Raw genomic sequence first — 19,065 nt, 5'->3', positions numbered from 1 at the left:
TTGGAAAGCAAGTAAAAAATAGTTGATAAACTACCACTACACTTACTAAACTACATTTTTGCCAAAGGTAAAACTTTTATTTTGTGTAATTTGGAACTTAAAAACTTACACACATGAACATATTAAGGGATATAATAGAATTTTAATGTAAAATTTAAATACAAAATAGCTGATTTTGAGGAAATATATCTAAAAGTCATGTTTAGCCCTAGCCGGTTTGGCTCAATGGATAGAGCATTGGCCTGGGGACTGAAGGGTTCCAGCTTCTATTCCAGTAAAGGGCATATGTCCGGTGTGCGGGCTCAATCTTCAGTAGGGGGCCTGCAGGAGGCAGCCAATCAATGATTCTCTCTCATCATTGATGTTTCTATCTCTCTCTCCCTTCCTCTCTGAAATCAATAAAAATATATTTAAAAATAAATAAATAAATGCCATGTTTAGAAGTACTGTCTTTTTATAATTAGGGATAATTTAATGGCAATTTTTCTAAACATGGCTAAAATATAAGTGAATAGAATGGTTATTGTTTTTTTTCTATAAACATGAGACATGTATTGTCAAATATAATTCATCCAGTCAAATATATCAGTTTATTCCGTTGAGATTAAGGCACAGGGAAGATTCTGATCTGTACTTTTTTTTTTAAGCCAGAGTTTGAGTTTATCTCTACTTAAAAATGTTCAAGACTTTAAAAGGCCCAAGACCCCAAGATGTCCGAGTTTAATATAAGATCATTCTGGGGTCGTGTCTGTTGGTTCCTCCATGGCTAAGCCTCCATATCATTCTGGTTTATTATATGCCCTGATCAGTCTTCTAGTTGTTCCTGGTGATTTCCTTTCATACATGGCCATCAGCCCATGAATGACAAAAATGCGTAACAGGAGGGTCTTTCCATAAGAAAACATCGCCTGCCCCACGTTGAAGGGATGGCACCAGCACCCAGATATGATGTGGCACGATGATAGGGCCTCAATGGGCCGCCCACTGGAGTTTTTCTGACTTTGACATACAGCTACACACATGCATGCATGTGAGCCTGTGAACTTGTGGGTGCATGTAAGCATGTGTATATCTTTCACCACAAGCAACGTCACAGAGTAACAGAGTGATCCTGGAAAACGCTGGGTTTTTAGAGCAAATGGGAGAAGGGTCTCTGTTCCTAGAATCAGAGACGCTTGCAGCTTGCACTTAATCAGCATGTCCCCCTGAAAGAGCAGGTTTGAGAGTCGTGTTGTGTCTGCAGCTCAGGCGGAGCGGATGTAAGACCTACTGAGAGAGGCAAGCCCAGGACCTCAATGGGAGGGAGAAGTCCTCATGCACCAACCGGAGGCGCCTTCCTTCACATGTGAGGGAACCCCTACTTACAAGCCACTCTGCACCTGAACTGCAGCTCTTCTGGCGAAGGAACCAGATCTCTGCTGTGACACACTGGCTCCGAGCACATCCCGGGGCGGGACAAGAAGGACAGACACTTCAGAGACGATTAACACTCCTGCCTGAGATTGTCAGCAGCCGCTAAGAGACAAGAGGAAAAGTGACATATGAGGGCCTCACTGTAGCCACACATAAACACACATGCAAACAAACACATTCACACTCACGTGCCCATGCATGCAAACATACATGCACATATGCAAACACACAGCTGTACACATTCACACATGTACACAAACATGCTGCCCACATTCACAACATGCACACACGCACATGCACACATGCACATTCACACTTACATTTACTTTTGGCTAAACTGGATCCTACGGTTCAGCCATCTTCACACAATCATGTTATATCGATAGATTCTACATTCAAGAACCTCCAGAGGAATTGTTCTAGATCAATAGGAGCAAAATAGGTGGCCCACAAATTGGGTTCAGTCCATACTTCTGTTTTATTTGACTCACAAAGGATTTACGGCACATTGAGTCGGTTGCCAACATTCATAAGTGAAGAGGTTTTATATAAAAATCAAGACTGTCAGATTCTTTTGAATCTGGACTCACAGTCCAGCAATGGCCATGTTACATGAAGGCAGCATCACTTATTAAACCCTGCAAAAGAGTTGGCAAAACTTATTTTGGCCCTAGCTCGCTTGGCTCAGTGGATAGAGTGTCAACCTATGGACTAAAGGGTCGCAGGTTCAATTCCAGTCAAGGGCACATGCCTAGGTTGCAGGCTCGATCCCCAATAGGGGATCCCCAATAGGGGGTGTGCAGGAGGCAGCCGATCAATGATTCTCTCTCATCATGGATGTTTCTATCACTCCCTCTCCCTTCCTCTCTGAAATCAATAAAAATATATTTTTAAAAAACTTATTTTGTTTGGAGGCATTATACAATGTAAACATATTGTATATCACTTAATGTACACATGGCCTTGGTCTATGATTCAGCCCAGTTAAATCAGTGGTTCTCAACCTTCCTAATGCCGCGACCCTTTAATACAGTTCCTCATGTTGTGGTGACCCCCAATTTCATTGTTATAAATTGAACATAATTAAAGCATAGTGATTAATCACAAAACAATATGCAATTATATATATGTTTTCCGATGGTCTTAGACAACCCCTGTGAAAGAGTCGTTCGAGCCTCAAAGGGGTCGCGACACACAAGTTGAGAACCGCAGAGTTAAATCCAGCGAGCGGTTCTGAGCACTCACTGTGTGTGGATCGTGGCAGTACAGCGCTTGGTCTTCCTCAGCATAAGCGGCTGGTCTCCTTGCTCATAGCACGCTGGAGAACACAAAGTCTGCCAAGCACAGCTCCTTTCAATGCAGTTGAAGAGAGAATTTACTTTTTCAACGTCACAAAGATGAAAGGTGGATAAATCAGAACTTAAAAACAGGCTTTCTGATGCTGTCTTTGTTTTTGAATAAGTACTCAAATCAAAATATTTATAAGCGGGCACTATAAATAATAAACATACATGTCTTAGAAGGGTAAAAAGAAATTCATCTGGCACACTTTCTTTAAACGATTATAGAAATAACTTTGAAATAATTATAAATTCACAGGAATCCACAAAGATGGCACAGAGAGGTCCGTAGTCATTATGCAAGGAGTCACATTTATCCTTCCTGCTGCTGAGCGGTGTTCCATGATATGAATGTACAACATTTGTTCAATCACTCACCCAGTAAAAGACATTTTTGTTGTTTCATTGATTTTATCTGCTGTTTTCTGTTTTTAAATTTATTAGTTTCTGTGATTGTATTTACTATTTCCTTCCTTTTTCTCACTTTGGGTTTAATTGCTCTTCTCTTCAGTTTTCTAAGATGGACCACTAGATTACTGATTTGAAGTTTTTCATCTTTTCTAATACCATCGGTTATTTAGAAGCCCACTGTTTAGTTTCTAAGTGTTTAGAGGTTTTCCTGTTATCTTTCTGTTTTTTACTTCTAGCTTGAGTATGCACTCTATAAGACTTGAGTTCTTTTAAATTTGTTGAAGTTTGTTTTATGGGTCAGATTATGTGTATGTTGGTGCATGTCCTGGGAATGCTGGAACAGAATGTCGTTCTGCTGAAATTGGGAAGAGTGTTCTGTGTGTTGATTAGACCTGATGGCATTTGGTGTTGTGACGTATCTTGCTGATTTCCCATTGTTCTGTCAGTTGCTGAGAGAAGAGAATGTTGAAGTCTCAACTGTAATTGTGTTTCTGCCTTTGTCCTTCCCGTTCTACAAGCTTCTGCTCCACATATTCTGTGGCTGTTGCTTGGGCGTGCACATTTAGAATAACTATGTATTCTTGGTGGATTCAAACTTTTATCACACACGTTGTTCTTCTCTGTCTGATATTAATATAATCGCTCTTGATTTGTTTTTTCTTCTTTATGCTTTTTAAATAATAGCTTTATTAGTATATAATTCAGATACCATAAAATTAACTTTTATGTTGTATAATTTAGTGGTTTTAGTATAATCACAGAGTGGTACAACCATCACCACTACTAATTGCAATAAATTTTTGTCACCAAAAAGAAGCTTCATATCCATCTCTTCCTGCATCCAAACCCTGGCAACATGAACCTACTCTCTGTCTCTATGTGTCTATTCTAGACATTTCACATAAATGAAATCAGACATGTCTTTTTGTTACTGAATCTGCGCAATGTTTTTTAAAATTGTAGCATGCACCAGTATCTCATTCCTTTTTATGGCGGAATAATATTCCATTATATGGAGACAGACACCACATTTTACTTATCTACCCATCAGTTGTTGGGTTGTTTGCCCCATTTTTGGTTTTATGAATAATACCACTATGAACATTAATGTACATGTTTTTGTGTAGACATCTGTCTTCATTTCTCTTGAGTATATATGTAGATTTGGAACTGTATCTTTAACATTTTGAATAACCAAAAACTGCCAAATTGTATCCAAAGTAGGTTTTCCATTTTACAATCTCACCAGTTATGTATGAGAATTCCCATTCTCTGCATCCTCACTTACATTTGTTATTGTCTGTCTTTTTTACTTAGCTGCCCTACTGAATGTGAAATGGTAGCTCACTGTGGATTTAACTTGCATTTTTCTGATAACTGATCATGTTCAATATCTCTATGTATGTTTATTGGCCAATGGCATATCTTGTTTAGAGAAATGTTTATTCACATCCTTCACCCATTTTTTAAATTGGGTTATTTGTTGAGTTGTAAAAGTCCTTTATGTGTTCTGAAAAAAAGTACCTTATCACATAGATAATTTTCAAATATTTCTCCCATACTGTTCATTGTCTTTTCATTTTCCTAATGGTGTTTTCTGAAGCAAAAAAGTTTTTATTTTTTATGAAATCCAATGTATCTAATTTTTCTTTTGTTGTTTTTTTATTGGTGTCATACTTAAAAAACCATTGCCTAGGCCACAAAAATTTACTCTTATATTGTCTTCTAAGAATTTTATAGTTTTATCTCTTTCACTTAAGATCTAAGATCCACTTTGAGGTAATTGGTATGATTAATGTTTACATGATAAATCTCTATTTATCCTTCTACTTTGAAGCTACCTATATCATAATATTGAAATGAGTTTCTTATAGACAGAATATAGTTGGGTCATGCTTTAGATTCAACTCAGCCAGTCTCTGTCCTTTAATTATTGTACTTAGGCCATTTGTATTGAATGTAATTATTGAAATATTATGTTTAAGCCTGCTATTTCATGTTTTGTATTTTTAGCTTTTTCTCTCTTTTTTATTTCTCTGCTTTCCTTTCCCTATATTCCTATGCATAACTCATGGGCATAGATTATAAGGTGGTGGAGGCTTGGGGTGGGGGTTGGAGGTGGATTAGAAGAGGTCAATGGGGGGGGGGAAGAGGACATATATAATACTTTCAATAAAAATTTTTTAAAAATATAATTAGAGGAGGGTTATTTTACAGAAACTATTTACAAATAAAAACTATAGAAAACTATTTACAAAAATGATATTGCAAGAATGAAGTGTTAAGAGGCCTACATGGATGGAGAAAGCAGTTACTGCAACCTACAGTAGATGAAGCCCACTTAGAGAAAATGTAGGCCAGGACAACCTCGTGGGGGGGGGAGGGATCGATATCCAGACCACTCTTTTTCCTTGTGACATCACCTTGAAAAGCCACACAGGCTTTCCAAAGGGAGGAGCTTGAAAGACATTTGATATCGATAGCATTTGCCATCTGTTTAGATATGTTTTTTCAGTCTAAGCACTGGCAGAATAGGGAAAAATGATACCCAACTTTTGAAAGTATAATGCCAAAAAAGGCATGAGATTCAACACCTCTCTTCAGAAAACTGAATTGGAGTGGTGAAGATATTCCCCTTCCCAACAGAACTCTCACGGGACTGGGCAAAGAACTCAAATGCCTTTCCATGAGGGTCTTCAAAGTTCTATGCAATGTTTCTGAAAGGATGCAGAGTTTCAGCGTAGCCCTATTTTCCCATTGTCCCTCGATTTCCCTCTCATTTATTATCCTCAGCACTTTTCCACATGTATTTTTAGTAACTGGGACTAAGGAGTCAGGATAGGGAAAGGGGCCAAAATAACTCATGAGGCCGCAGAAGCAGAAATATTTTCTCCTGGTGTGATTTGTCTTCGAGCAAAGTTTTATGTCCATGAAAACACAATTTGCCATTATGAAAATAGCACTACTCATTTTAATTAATGCATTTTCTGTAGGTAATTATTAAAGGACCAGATGAGCCAGTGTTCTCCAATGCATATTTTTAGTAGGGGTGTTTGACTACTCCATAGATCTTGTCCTCTGCCTAATTTTTCCTTTAAAATATCTTGATGTATTATGATTAAGTAAAAGCTAGATTGGGCCATTAATTGATTACAAATAAATTTGCATTAAACCCAGACACCAGCAAAAAATATGAGCAAAAAAAAGTCTTGGGTTGACATACTAAATCGAGAGCCTCTGATATGAAATTTTACCTTCTTTGACGCTGATCATACCAAGAACTAAAACAGGCAACCCTGGCTTGAATTCAGCCCACATAGTGGGTTTTTTGTTTTGTTTTTGCTTTGTTTTGTTTTGGACTGCATCATATTTTAAAACAAACTGGAATTAGTCACCAACATTTGACAATCACAAGACTTAATATTATGTCAAGGTTGTTCTTGATTTCAACTAAAACATGGAAAATTCTGGCAACAGTGGTCTCATGGAAGTTCTTGGCAACACTGAGCCTGTGACCCACCGAGACTCTTTACAGCTACTCCTTTAAGCAGGTGTTGGCTGTCTACTGTGTGAAGTTTCCCACATGCTCTATTTACTCATTCATTCAGAGATACCCATTCATACGCTCATTCCACATCTATTTCCTGAGCACCTACCTTGTGCCAGGAGGCATTGTGCTAGATTCTACCCTTGTAGAATGTATAGTCTAAGGGGAAACAGACAGGAAACAGTTCTATAAATTTGCAAATTTAGAAGCATGCTATGATAAAACATGTCGATAGAGGGTGCTATGAGAGCATTTTTCAAGGGTCCTGGGGGTAGAGAAGGAGGGTCAGATAAGGCTTCATGGAAGAAGTATATCTCAAGCTAAAATGTGAAGGGCCAGGAGAGGTTACCTGGGCCCAGGGTGTTCTAGAACAGTAGGGCAGATGGTGACGGGGGATGGGAGTGGGGGGAATTTTCCCAGGACCTGAAGGAAATACACAGGGTGTGCCTGGCACAAAACGGGGCTGAGGCAGCTGTACAGGAGACCAGACCAGGAGTCTTGTGAGTCAAGTTCAAACCATTGGCCCTTGTGTTTAAGAGCAGTGGGTAGCCATTGAGGACTTTTCCAGCAAGTAGGTAGCAGGAGAAGAATTGTGTTTTTAAAAAAATAACATGCTGATTACTGGGTAGAAAAGGTCTGTAGGGGAGCAATATGTACTAGAGTTGACTCTACAAAAAAAGACTTCAAAAATGGATGTTAAAAACTTTAATGACACTGAAAATGCACAAAGCCCTGAAGGGAGGCCTTTGACCCACTGCCCAGATCTACTCTACCTGCAGCACACCCAGGAGGCTGACTGACCACATGGACTTCCTCCACAGGCTCCCTCACCCGCCGCCACATTCTGGTTGTGCCCAACCGATGGGAGGCACCAGCAGGAGATGGGAAGGTAGCAGAAGAGTGCGGTCAGGGCTTTTACTATGTACCAGTTCCTCCCTGCTGGGTGTTGGCGGTTGCATTCCCTTCTGAAGGGCCTGGGCCCGCTGTGCGCTCTCCAAGGTGCTAGCCCTCCTCTGCCCTTTGCCTTTCCAGGTTAGCGGCAGGATGGCTTTCCACTGTTGCCCAAACAAGGGCTTCACCACTCACTGTTGGTTTCCCTGCCTTTGCCTATGCACATCTAGAGTCCTCATTAAATTCTCCTTGGTTACCCCATTTGAATGTGCCATTGTTTCCTGGCCAGATCGTTGGCCTTAATCCAAAATACGATCATTGGTTGGAAACAAGTCCAGCGGGTGCGTCACATAGCTCCTGATCCTGGTATTTTAAGAGTAGAGACAAAAGAAATAATAAAATCACAATGACAAATCAAAAAGAACAGCATTCAGGAGGCACCATTCGGCCAGCGGCTCTTCCATCCTGAGGTCAGGAAGCATGAAGAATAGACACACACACGGGGGAGGGGGAGGGGGAGGCGCAGGCAGAGACCTGTGGCAGATGCCGCTTTGTCCTGGGTGCTGTGGTGTCGCTCCAGGCCTGGGCCTCGCTCCTCATTCCTCAGGTGCTGGGAGTGTTGGTGGCTCATGGGTCTCAGCTGAGTTGGACTCAGGGACAGTCCTTTAGTCAAAAAGATCCTACAAACAGTGACCTGCTGATGGGGGCAGAAAGGCCCATGTAAGTCAACTCCAGGTGGGCACCCCAGCTGCAGGCCAGGGTTCTGTGGCCACTGCGACACCCTCTCTCTGCCCAGTCCTGCCTTGGCCCCACAGATGTTGACCCAGGGTACTCCCCAGTAAGCTTCCTACACCCAACCTCCATTTAGGAGTCTGCTTCTAGAGCAGGCCGACCTAAGACAGGTTTATGAAGCATTTTCTTATACAAGTGTAAAAACCTCAATTTGTCAGAATTTCAAGCTGAGGTATAATAATAAAAAATACAGTGTTTTATAAAAGTTCATGCAGAGTTGAATTTTTAAAAATACATATATATTATATATAATTGATTATATATATATAATTGATTTTAGAGAGGAAGGGAGAGAGAGAGGGAGAGGGAGAGGGAGTGGGAGAGGGAGATAGAAACATCAATGATGAGAGAGAATCATTGATCGGCTGGCTGCTGCACACCCCACACTGGGGATCGAGCCTGCAACCCGGGCATGTGCTCTGACTGGAATCGAACCATGACATCCTAGTTCATAGGTCAACACTCAACCACTGAGCAACACTGGCCGGGCCCATAGTTGAACTTTTAATATAAATTTCTATGCTAGGAACTAGAGAGCCAACCTGCCTTTTTATGGAAGTTATTGCCACACAACTCCTGTGTTAAAAGTACAACATGCATGTGGGTTTAGAAGGTATTATTTTAAGGCTGATTAAGCTGAATGACCTTCTGAGAAATATGCCTGTGGAGACACATCTCCCTAAAGGGGCAGACAGAGCTACCTGGTGAGATGTGTATTCCCTGAGGCCATTTGCAAGGTTAGCCTCTGTTTGCTCAGTCAGCTCTTACTGCGTACCAGGCCCTGTGCTAAGTGCTCCATGTGCTTCGTCTGTGTAATCCTCCAAATAACATGTGAGCTAGATTATCCATTGTCCCCACGAGGGCAGTAGAAGAGCCCCGGCCAAACATAGGACAAGGTGGGCTCCAGCCACTGGGCTTCCCGGGCTCCTGAAGTGGGTGTGATACTGCCAACAGGTACCTGGTGGGGCCTGAAGGGGACTCAACAGGCTTGTGGGAACATGGTCCAGTGTACGCTGTTCTGCAAAGATTATGTGAGTGAGTGCGTGTGAGAGAGAATTGGCACTCAACAGACCAGCAAATTAGCACCTTCATTTTATCCATGAGCAACAGTGATAGACAAATTAAATTTTCTATGTCAAATTAATCATTTGACAGAAACAAGATGATCATATGCCAGTAGGAAGAAAAAAGGGGGTATGATATCAGAAAGAAGACAGAGTTGAAAGACATTTTCAAGTCGAGGGCAGGCTGTCGGCTGCCGCCTTTTCCTTTCTAAAGACTGTGTCGATGATTATTGCTGTTACCGCGAGAGGTAGAAGGCGGTCATTCCCACATCCTACGGAGCCACCAGGCCTCTGCTCCCTGCCCCTGGAGCATGTGTTCACTGGACCATGCTCGGCCGCCCCCGGAGAGGTTCCTGGTCCAAGGGTGGAGGTCTTGCCCGCTCTCCTGAGTGATGAAACACCGCAGAGCCACGAGCACTTTCTCAGCTGCGTGTCACGGTGATTGGTGGGGTTCATGTCAGAGTTCTGTAAAAAACACAGTGTTTCATTTCTATCGTCGGGAGTGTGGGTTCACTGGGAACATTTATAACAAAGCTGTTGTTCCTAAGCAGGCTGGGGAAGAAGAATGCAACTCCAAATGGGAAATATGCTGAGAACCTGCCCCCATAAATTTAACGTAATATTACTAGCTGGGGTGGATGGATCACTGCTCACAGCCTGCGTGAGAAAGAGCAGTGTCTCTGCGCCTGAATTATCGGGAGAGGAGCGTTGGTTTGTAAGACAGACTTCAAATGGGAATGCAACACAGAATTCCCGCAGATTCGGTTCTGACATGAGAAGATGGTTCTGACAGCCTCAGAGTGGGCGCTGCATGACGGGGTGGCCTGGTTGTGAAGTCTGCCCTTCACAAGTGAGAAAGAATGATTTTCCAGGAACCTCCATGTGCGTTTAAAATTAGCATAGTTAGCTGCACAGTTTTGTCTGTACCCAACACACACACACACACACACACACACACACACACACACACGGGAAGAACCTTCTAGCGTGAGATGTGCAGGAGGCAGCTGATCGATGTTTCTCTCTCATCGATATTTCTAACTCTCTATCTCTCTCCCTTCCTGTGTTCTAGGTTCTGTGCATAAGCTGACTATAAAATAAAAAAGAAGGCATAATTATTTGTCCTAAAATGCTCACATACTTGTGAATCATGTAGTTAAATAAAGTGGGTTCTCTTTGCCTTTTCTGGACAATAGATATTTCTTCACTCTTGATTATTCATTTCTCATGGCAATTGCAGTGGAGAATGGAAAGGAATTTAGGAAAGATGGAGAGAGAAGGGAAAGAAAAGAGAGAAGAGAAAAATAAAACAAAAAGAACATCAGAGGCCATGTTATCACGGCTGCTTCAGTGAAGCCGGATCTTGATCCAGAATTGAGCTCAGAAGTGATCAGCTCCATGACCCTCTTGGCTCTTGGTTTTGCCTTCCCTACTTTTAATCCTCTTCGTTGGGATAATTTCCAAAAATTAATGACTATGTGCAAGCCTTTCTCAAACATTGTATTTTGGGAGAATCTAGCTTAAGACAAGTACAGTTCAGACAAGTTTGGCTGAGTCTGTGCTCCCATTCACTGAACCCTGGCTGATTCTAACACATGGATATGATCCCAAGTAGCTGTACACATAAGGCCAAGTCCAACCTCCTCTGAAGGAAGTTATAATTTTGTTTCATTTCATTATTTAGCACAGGGCAGTGGGCCAAGTTCTGAGCTGGCAAATAAGCAGATAAAACAAATGTTCAACACCATACATCATTAGGGAAACGCAAATTAAAACTCCAATTAGGTGCCACTATTCATCAGTTAGAATGACCAAAACTGAAAAACATTCTGACAATACCAAGTGTTTGTAAGGATGCAGAGCCATTGCAATTCCTAGATGCTGCTAATGGGAATAAAAAATGCTGTCAAAAGAAGCCAGAGCTTCTTATAAAGTTAAACGTATATTTACCATATAACCCAACAGTTCACTCAACCCACATACCCTTCCGTTGATGATAAATGGATAAAAAAAAATTGTGGCACATCCAATATATAAAATACCACTCAGCAATAAAAAAAAAGAATGAAATGATACTCTAAACAACATAGATGACTATGGAGTGAATTGCACTAAGTGAAATAAGCCAGACTCAAAAGGCTACATACCAGATGGTTCCATTTATATGATACTAGAGGCCCATTGCACGAAGAGATTCGTGCAATAGGCCTTCTTTCCCCTGGCTGCCAGCACCAGTTTTCCTCTGGCACCCGGGACCCAGACCTTCACTCTGGCCACCGCCTTCCATCTTTGTTTTGGACACAGTATTCACTGCGGCTGGAGCCTTCAGTCTTTGCTCCTCACTCTGGCGGGAGTCTTCAGTCTCTGGCCAGAGCTGCTCCTGTAGCTCCTTCCGCCCCCCACCCTCTCCCTCATAGCTTGATCTCTGCTTCACCTGCAGACCTTGCCAATGAGCTCCTGGGTCCCGGGGTGTCGCCTTGCCTGCGGCCCAGTTTCCGATCAAGATCACGATTGCGGCTGGAGGGGCTTATCCTGGGTCCTGGGGTGCCGCCTTGCCTGCGGCCCGGTTTCCAATCACGATCATGATTGCGGCTGGCGGGGCTTAGGCGGCGCCTTTGTGCTGCCAATCCCCGCCGCCCAGGGCCACAAACGGGGGTCCCGGCTGGGGGCGGGGCTTAGGCGGCACACGGGGTCCGGATGGCAGCTCTCGCTGGCCTGCCCTGCCTGCAGTATGAAAATTAGCTGCCATCTTTGTTGGCAGTTAATTTGCATATCATGCTGATTAGCCAATGGGAGGCGTAGCAAAGGTATGGTCAATTACCATGTTTGTCTATTATTAGATAGGATTATTACAAAAGCAAACAATAGAAACAAAACAGATTAGTTATTTTCTGTGGTTGAAGCTGGGGGGAAGGATTGATGGCAAAGGAGAATGGTGGCACTTATGGATGCTTTAACTGTTCTATATTTTGATTATAGTGGTGGCTACAGCACTATATTGGCTTAAAACCTACTGAAATTTACAATAAAAATGATTCAATTTTACTCTATGTAAAATATACTTCAATAAACCAAATTTAAATTAAAAAGTAGGTAGCAACCATCAAAAACATTGCTGAGAGTTTCATCTATTTTTATCTAAAGATATAGTTAATTCTTTTTAGAAAAATGTAATATAGAAGTTTTATTTCTGCTAGAATTATTAATATAGAGTTCAGTGTTAATCACAGCCAAAAACATATCTAGTGGAGACCAATAAATATCACTCTCATTGAATAGAAAGAAGAAAAGAAGTGAATATGTGGATAAATTATATGAAGACCTCAAGTTGAGAAAGATAGATAATGTAAATATAAATATAAATGTGTCTTTGTGTATACTGACAACACCCTTCTGTCATCAGTACTAGCAGTACTAAAACCCTCTATTTATGGAGCATAAAAGTCAAGATCATATTCTAGAGAGAACAGAATGAATGTGATTGATAGAACAATCCTCAAGAAAACAAACAGAAGTATTTAGCAGGACTAAACATATAAATTAAAAGAAGCCTTCAGCCATATAGCCATACTCTGTTCCAATTAAACAGAGCACATTCCCTAAATTAACTGAATAGAAAATTAAACTACATTACAAATATCCAGACACTAGAACACACATTTCAGTAATAGATTGTAGGAACCCACAGTTGTAGGAATAATCACTCACAGATGAAGAGTGATATAAAACAGCATTCCCGGAAGAAAAAGTAGGTCTTTCTACTTGTAGAACACACTGTATATTGTTTCTATCCTTTTAAATGCATTGAGGTTTGTTATGTGGCCTAACATATGGTCTATGCCAGGAATAAGTCCTCTTTTGCTTCTGGCTTCTTTCATTCGGCACATGTTTTGGTTGGGATTCATCCACACTGTTGCATTCATTCCTAGTTCCGTGTTTTATGCTGAATAATTTCCATTCTATAGCCACAGTTTGTTTATCCATTATCTAGTTGATGGATAGTTGATTTGTATCTAATACTGAATATTATAAATAAATCTGATCTAGGCATCTACATACAAGATTTTGCGTGTAAAATACTTTTTTATTTCTCTTGGGGAAATGCCCAAAGAGGGATTCCTGGGTCAGAGGATAAGTGGATATTTAACTTTATGAGATACTTCCAACCTCTCGTTCAAGGTGCCTGTATCCTGTGCATTCCCACTAGTGACTATAGGAGATCCCAGTTGCTCAATATTCTCGCCTATACTTCATCTTGTGGGTCACTTTAATATAACCGTCCAGTGGATGTCATAGTATCCAAAGGTGATTTGAACTTGCACTTCCCAAATGAACAGTGATGTTGATTACTGTTCATGTATTATTTGTTTTAGTATATCTTCGTTGGTTAACTGTTAAAAATTTTTAACACTTAATTTTTTTAATTCTATTTTTCATATTCTCTTTTCATTGTTGACAGTTTACAGGTTTCCCCTATATTTCCTCCCTTTACTCCCCTCCCTCCAGCCTGTGCCCCACCCCGGGCCTTCACCACACTATTGTCTATGTCCAGTGGTTATTCATATATGTATATAAGTCCCATGCCTCTGGACCTATTTGTCAGGTTATTTTGTTCATTAGATTCCACTTATAAGTGAGATCATATGGTATTTGACTTTCTATGACTGGCTTATTTCACTCAGCATAAGATTATCCAGGCCCATCCATGCTGTCACAAAGGGTAAGAAATCCTTCATTTTACAATGGAGAAGTGTAAATGTCCCACAGCTTCCTTATCCGCTTATCTGCTGGTGGGCACTTGGGCTGATTCCAGATCCTAGATATTATAAATTACCCTGCTATGAACATAGAGGTGCATATGTTCTTTCTGGTTGGTGTTTTGGGTTTCTAAGGATATATTTCTAAAAGTGGAATCACTGGGTTAAATGGTAGTTTCATTTTTAATTTTTTTGAGGAAACTCCACGCTGTTTTCCATAGTGGCTGCACCAGTCTGCATAACCACCAGCAGTACATGAGGGTTCCCTTTTCTCCACATCCTCGCCAGCACTATTTTTCATATTCTTATTAATGAACTAGAGGCCCGGTGCACGAAATTTGTGCACGGGGGGGGGGGGTCCCTCAGCCTGGCCTGCACCCTCTGGCAGTCCGGGAGCCCTCGGGGGATGTTCGACTGATGGCTTAGGCTCGCTCTCCATGGGGAGTGGGCCTAAGCCGTCAGTCGGATATCCTTAGTGCTCCCACAGAAGTGGGAGAGGCTCCCACCACTGCTGCTGCGCTTGCCAGCTGTGAGCTCGGCTTCTGGCTGAGTGATGCTCCCCCTGTGGGAGCGCACTGACCACCTGTAGGCAGCTCCTGCATTGAGTGCCTGCCCCCTGGTGGTCACTGCACATCATATTGAGCAGTTGAACGGCCTTAGCATATCATTAGCATATTACACTTTGATTGGTTAAACAGACGACTGGACACTTAGCATATTGGGCTTTTATTATACAGGATTATAAGGGGGTTTTTATATCCTAGATAAAAATTATTCTACATCATGATTGTGGTGGTTACACTACTGTGTATATTTATTAAAACAGTATTTGTCATTTCAAATGGAAGATTTTTTAATGTATGTGAATTACAATACTGACTTTTAAAAGGAAATGTTAAAAAATTATCAAGTGATGTAACATTTTGCTAGGACATAATTCTTCTAGATAGAATATCAATGCCAAGTGATGGCACAGACATTTTAGTAGCCTTGGCGAACACTAAATGCTTTATCCTTTTCTTTAAAAGTAGATGTTATATATCATTGCAAAGTCTTCCGCCATCAGGTGGGAGATTTGACATTGACACATTTGGTCAGAAATGGGCCCCAAAATACAAATCTACTTTTGGATCAAGACTCCTAGTTATATATGCAATCTCTTGAGTGTAAATTACATGTGTGTGCACGGAGTTTCTCCCGCAAGTTAGTTCTGCGGGAGCAGAAACTCTCTGCATTTGTCTTGCTATGTTCTCTCATTACAGCCTGCTTTCTCAAAGGCCTTGTTTCCAACCTGACAAAATTGGTTCTTTAACAAAACGGGAGAGAAGGAAATTTAACACAGATTTAGTGTAAGTTTTTCCTGGAGGAATAATCTCATCGCAGCAAGACTGGCTACCACCGTAAACAAGCCTCTTAAAAAGCAATCCAGGCAGTGATTACAACGTGGAGATCGGGGCATCACCTCCAGGACTCACCGACCCTCACTCGCTACTATGCTCCAGCAAGAGTTATATAGAGAGCAGGACGGGCTCGGGGTTCCACGGTCTGACGTCAGGGTCCACGTGCAGTGCTGGGCTTGTTACTGTCATCAAGCAAGTGCGTATGGCCTCCCCGAGTCTGACCACTGGTCCTCGCTCTGCCTCGGGAGAGACCGCGGCCAACGGGCATGCGGCCTGCTCAGGAGGCTGCTCCTGGCTCCGCGCCTCCGACCGGGACCAAGGCGTGCTCCCTGGAATCATTGCCAGTTCACTGTGAGCGGGTCTGCGTTTCACCAGGGACACCCTGAAAAGTCAGAAACAGACCGTTTCCCAGAGAATGAACAACAAGAGGATACAGCCCCACTTCACAGATGGTCATTTCGCACACTGAAAAGGTGACTCTCCATGCTGGAGGCCAGACGGCGTGGCCCCCCTCTTGGATCCAGTTAAAATCATGCCCGTGTCTGTGCCTCAGTTTCTTCCTCCATAGAATGAGGATATTCCCAGCACCTACCTGGCTGGCTGTTGTGAGGGTTGAGTGAGATAGTAAATGTAGTCCTTACAACAGCGGCGGAGGGTAGAGGTGTCATTATCCCCTGGCATACGTGAGGCAGCGTGGGGTACTGTTCCATGACGTGGCCACTGTCTGTCCACAAGCTGGACCCGGGCCGGAATGGAGGCAGCTTTCTGCACCCCACCCCAGACTGTCCGACTAACTGATGTTCATGCTGACATGGCTCAGCACCCCTCCCTGCCCCTGCTGCGTACTGGCTCCGGGAACAGGCTTTGTCCTGACCTGGCCATGCATGGATGGTACTTTCTTGCACCTGGTAGCAATCAGGCACTACCCCCTCCCCCCCGACCCCCTTACCCTATATGATTCTTTGGTGCCTGCCAAGTGGCATGGGAATGCATTTCGGCTTGCAGCCCCCCTCCACCCCCTCCCCCACACACCTGGTTTGTAAGTTTCCCAGACTGGCATGGCCGCCTCTGTCTTTGGTCTTTTCCTGCCCTCCCCTTAAAGAAGCAGATTTTTAGTCTCAGGGCTTTTCCCTGGGTCCATGTGTACACAGGCAGGTGTCCCCCCCATTTACAGAGGGGGAAACTGAGGCCTAGAAAGAGTGAATGAGTCACACAGTCAGTCAGGGGCTGAGCCAGGACTAAATTCTCCAACTTCTTACTCTAGTGTTCTGTCCTCTCTATCATGTCCTTACTTTCAGCATAAGGAAAAGTGGGCTTGTCTCATTCACAGTCAGAAAAGCTATAACCAAGGACCCATTCACTTTCTGACTGTACATTCTAGACCAGCCGTGGGCAAACTACAGAGGGGGAAACTGAGGCCTAGAAAGAGTGAATGAGTCACACAGTCAAAAAAAAAAAAGACCGTACCCTAAATTCTCCAACTTCTTACTCTAGTGTTCTATCCTCTCTATCATATGTCCTTACTTTCAGCATAAGGAAAAGTGAGCTTGTCTCATTCACAGTCAGAAAAGCTATAACCAAGGACCCATTCACTTTCTGACTGTAAGACATTGCCTAGGCATCTAGAACAATCTGTACAGAATGCCAGTGGTAACCGAAGTGAGCCAAATAACCAATTTAGTGGGTTGCAGCCAGCATTTCAAAAGGTCAAGCAATAGAATAGGAAATAGCAAAATGTATCAAACATAGTAAGGTTAATTTTTATTTTGTGAAGTTAGGGTTCCTATATACCTATTACACATGTATATATACCCATATACATGTGTGGTGAGCTACAATTTTCCCCAACTTCCCCTACCTCCCATTCCCCGCACATTTCTTTAATGAAGGATTATGCCTCCTTCCCCATTACCCGCTGAGCTGCAGGCGGGGAGGGAGGATTGGTCCATGTTGCAGGGGCTGTGGTTGCCCGTCAACGGCAAGCTGAGCCTGAGCGGCAGCTCTCAGAGCAGTTACTGTTTGGCTCCTTCCCTCTGCCACGAGCACATTTCAGCCGGCTGCTCCTTTCGTCCTGGACGGCAAGCTCCTTGGAGCCGGGTGGCAGCCCCTCCAGCCGGGAGGGGAGAGCAGCATGGAGAGGGCCCCTTCGGACGGACCCAGCCTACAAGTCCCACAAAGAAGAAACTTTTGTTTTGAAGCCACAGAGATTTGAGTTGTTTGTTACCATGGCGCACCCTGGCCAAGGATGACTAACAAAGATGTACATGTGTGAGGGTTGATGAGACAAAATGCATTTCTTACTGGGGATGGTGGTCAAAACTTAAAAAAAAAAAATCACTTCATGGAATGACCATTTGGGAACTTGATTCTTTAACATATTAGTTTAACTCACTTGACACATTAGGTGTTTCCTTGGATTTCCCGTTGATTTACGCTTCACTTTTATTTTTGTCTTTTTAAAAAAATATGTTTTTATTGATTTCAGAGAGAGGAAGGGAGAGGGAGAGAGAGAAAGAGATATCAATGATGAGAGAGAATCATTGATTGGCTGCCTCCTGCACGCCCCCTACTGAGGATCGAGCCTGCAACCTGGGCATGTGCCCTGACCAGAATCAAAAGTGACCCCATGGCTCATGGCTCAAGGCTCAACCACTGGGCAACATTGGCCAGGTTTTGTCTTTTTTTTTAAAAAAAAAAACAGACTCATTTTATCTCTTAAGACTTAAACCAGTGTTTCTCAAATTATTGCATTTGTAGAACAATGCATGGATTTCCAGGCATGCACAGCACACATTAGTAAATTAAACATGTAAGCAATGCAACAGCATTTACTATTTAAAGATAATAGATCATAATACACACTAATATCATAGGCTAAGTAAAGCATGCATAGCCACGTGCATAAAAATAAATTGAGCTGTGTAGCACAGGCGCCTCACCCACTCAGCTTATTTTTATATCTTTTATTTCTATAGGACAATATCTGGGCCAAATACAGACCCAGATTACGGGGAAACTTCTGGTTGAAGACAGGTCAGTGCACATCTGACACTGAAGATAACAACCATGTCACCTGTCACACTCTAATGCGGGAAGACTGAATATGTCACTGAAGGGTCACAGCAAATACAACCCTAACCCACTCTGGTTGTCCTTAGTCTAGCAAGCAGTTTGCATTCACGGTCGCAGCTCTTGGATGGATTGCTAAGCATGACCATGTCAGTGATTTCTTTCACAGACAAGTTGGGGCGAGGGGGAGAAACACACCACGCATTTGAAAAGAATTAAACGTGCAAAGACTGAGGTGTTGGTACCACTATTTGCTGTTCTTAAGAAAGCCTCTTGTCTTATCTTCAAGAATTAAAAATAACAATTTATCCTTGAGGTGATGGGTGTATTCATTCAAGATTCTGAGTAAGTCCCTGAAGTCTGCAACCGAGGCAAACTGTC

The sequence above is a fragment of the Myotis lucifugus genome, unplaced genomic scaffold (genome assembly GCF_000147115.1).
Source record: "Myotis lucifugus unplaced genomic scaffold, Myoluc2.0 scaffold_55, whole genome shotgun sequence".
Lineage (NCBI taxonomy): Eukaryota > Metazoa > Chordata > Mammalia > Chiroptera > Vespertilionidae > Myotis > Myotis lucifugus.
This window is presented reverse-complemented; position numbering follows the sequence as displayed.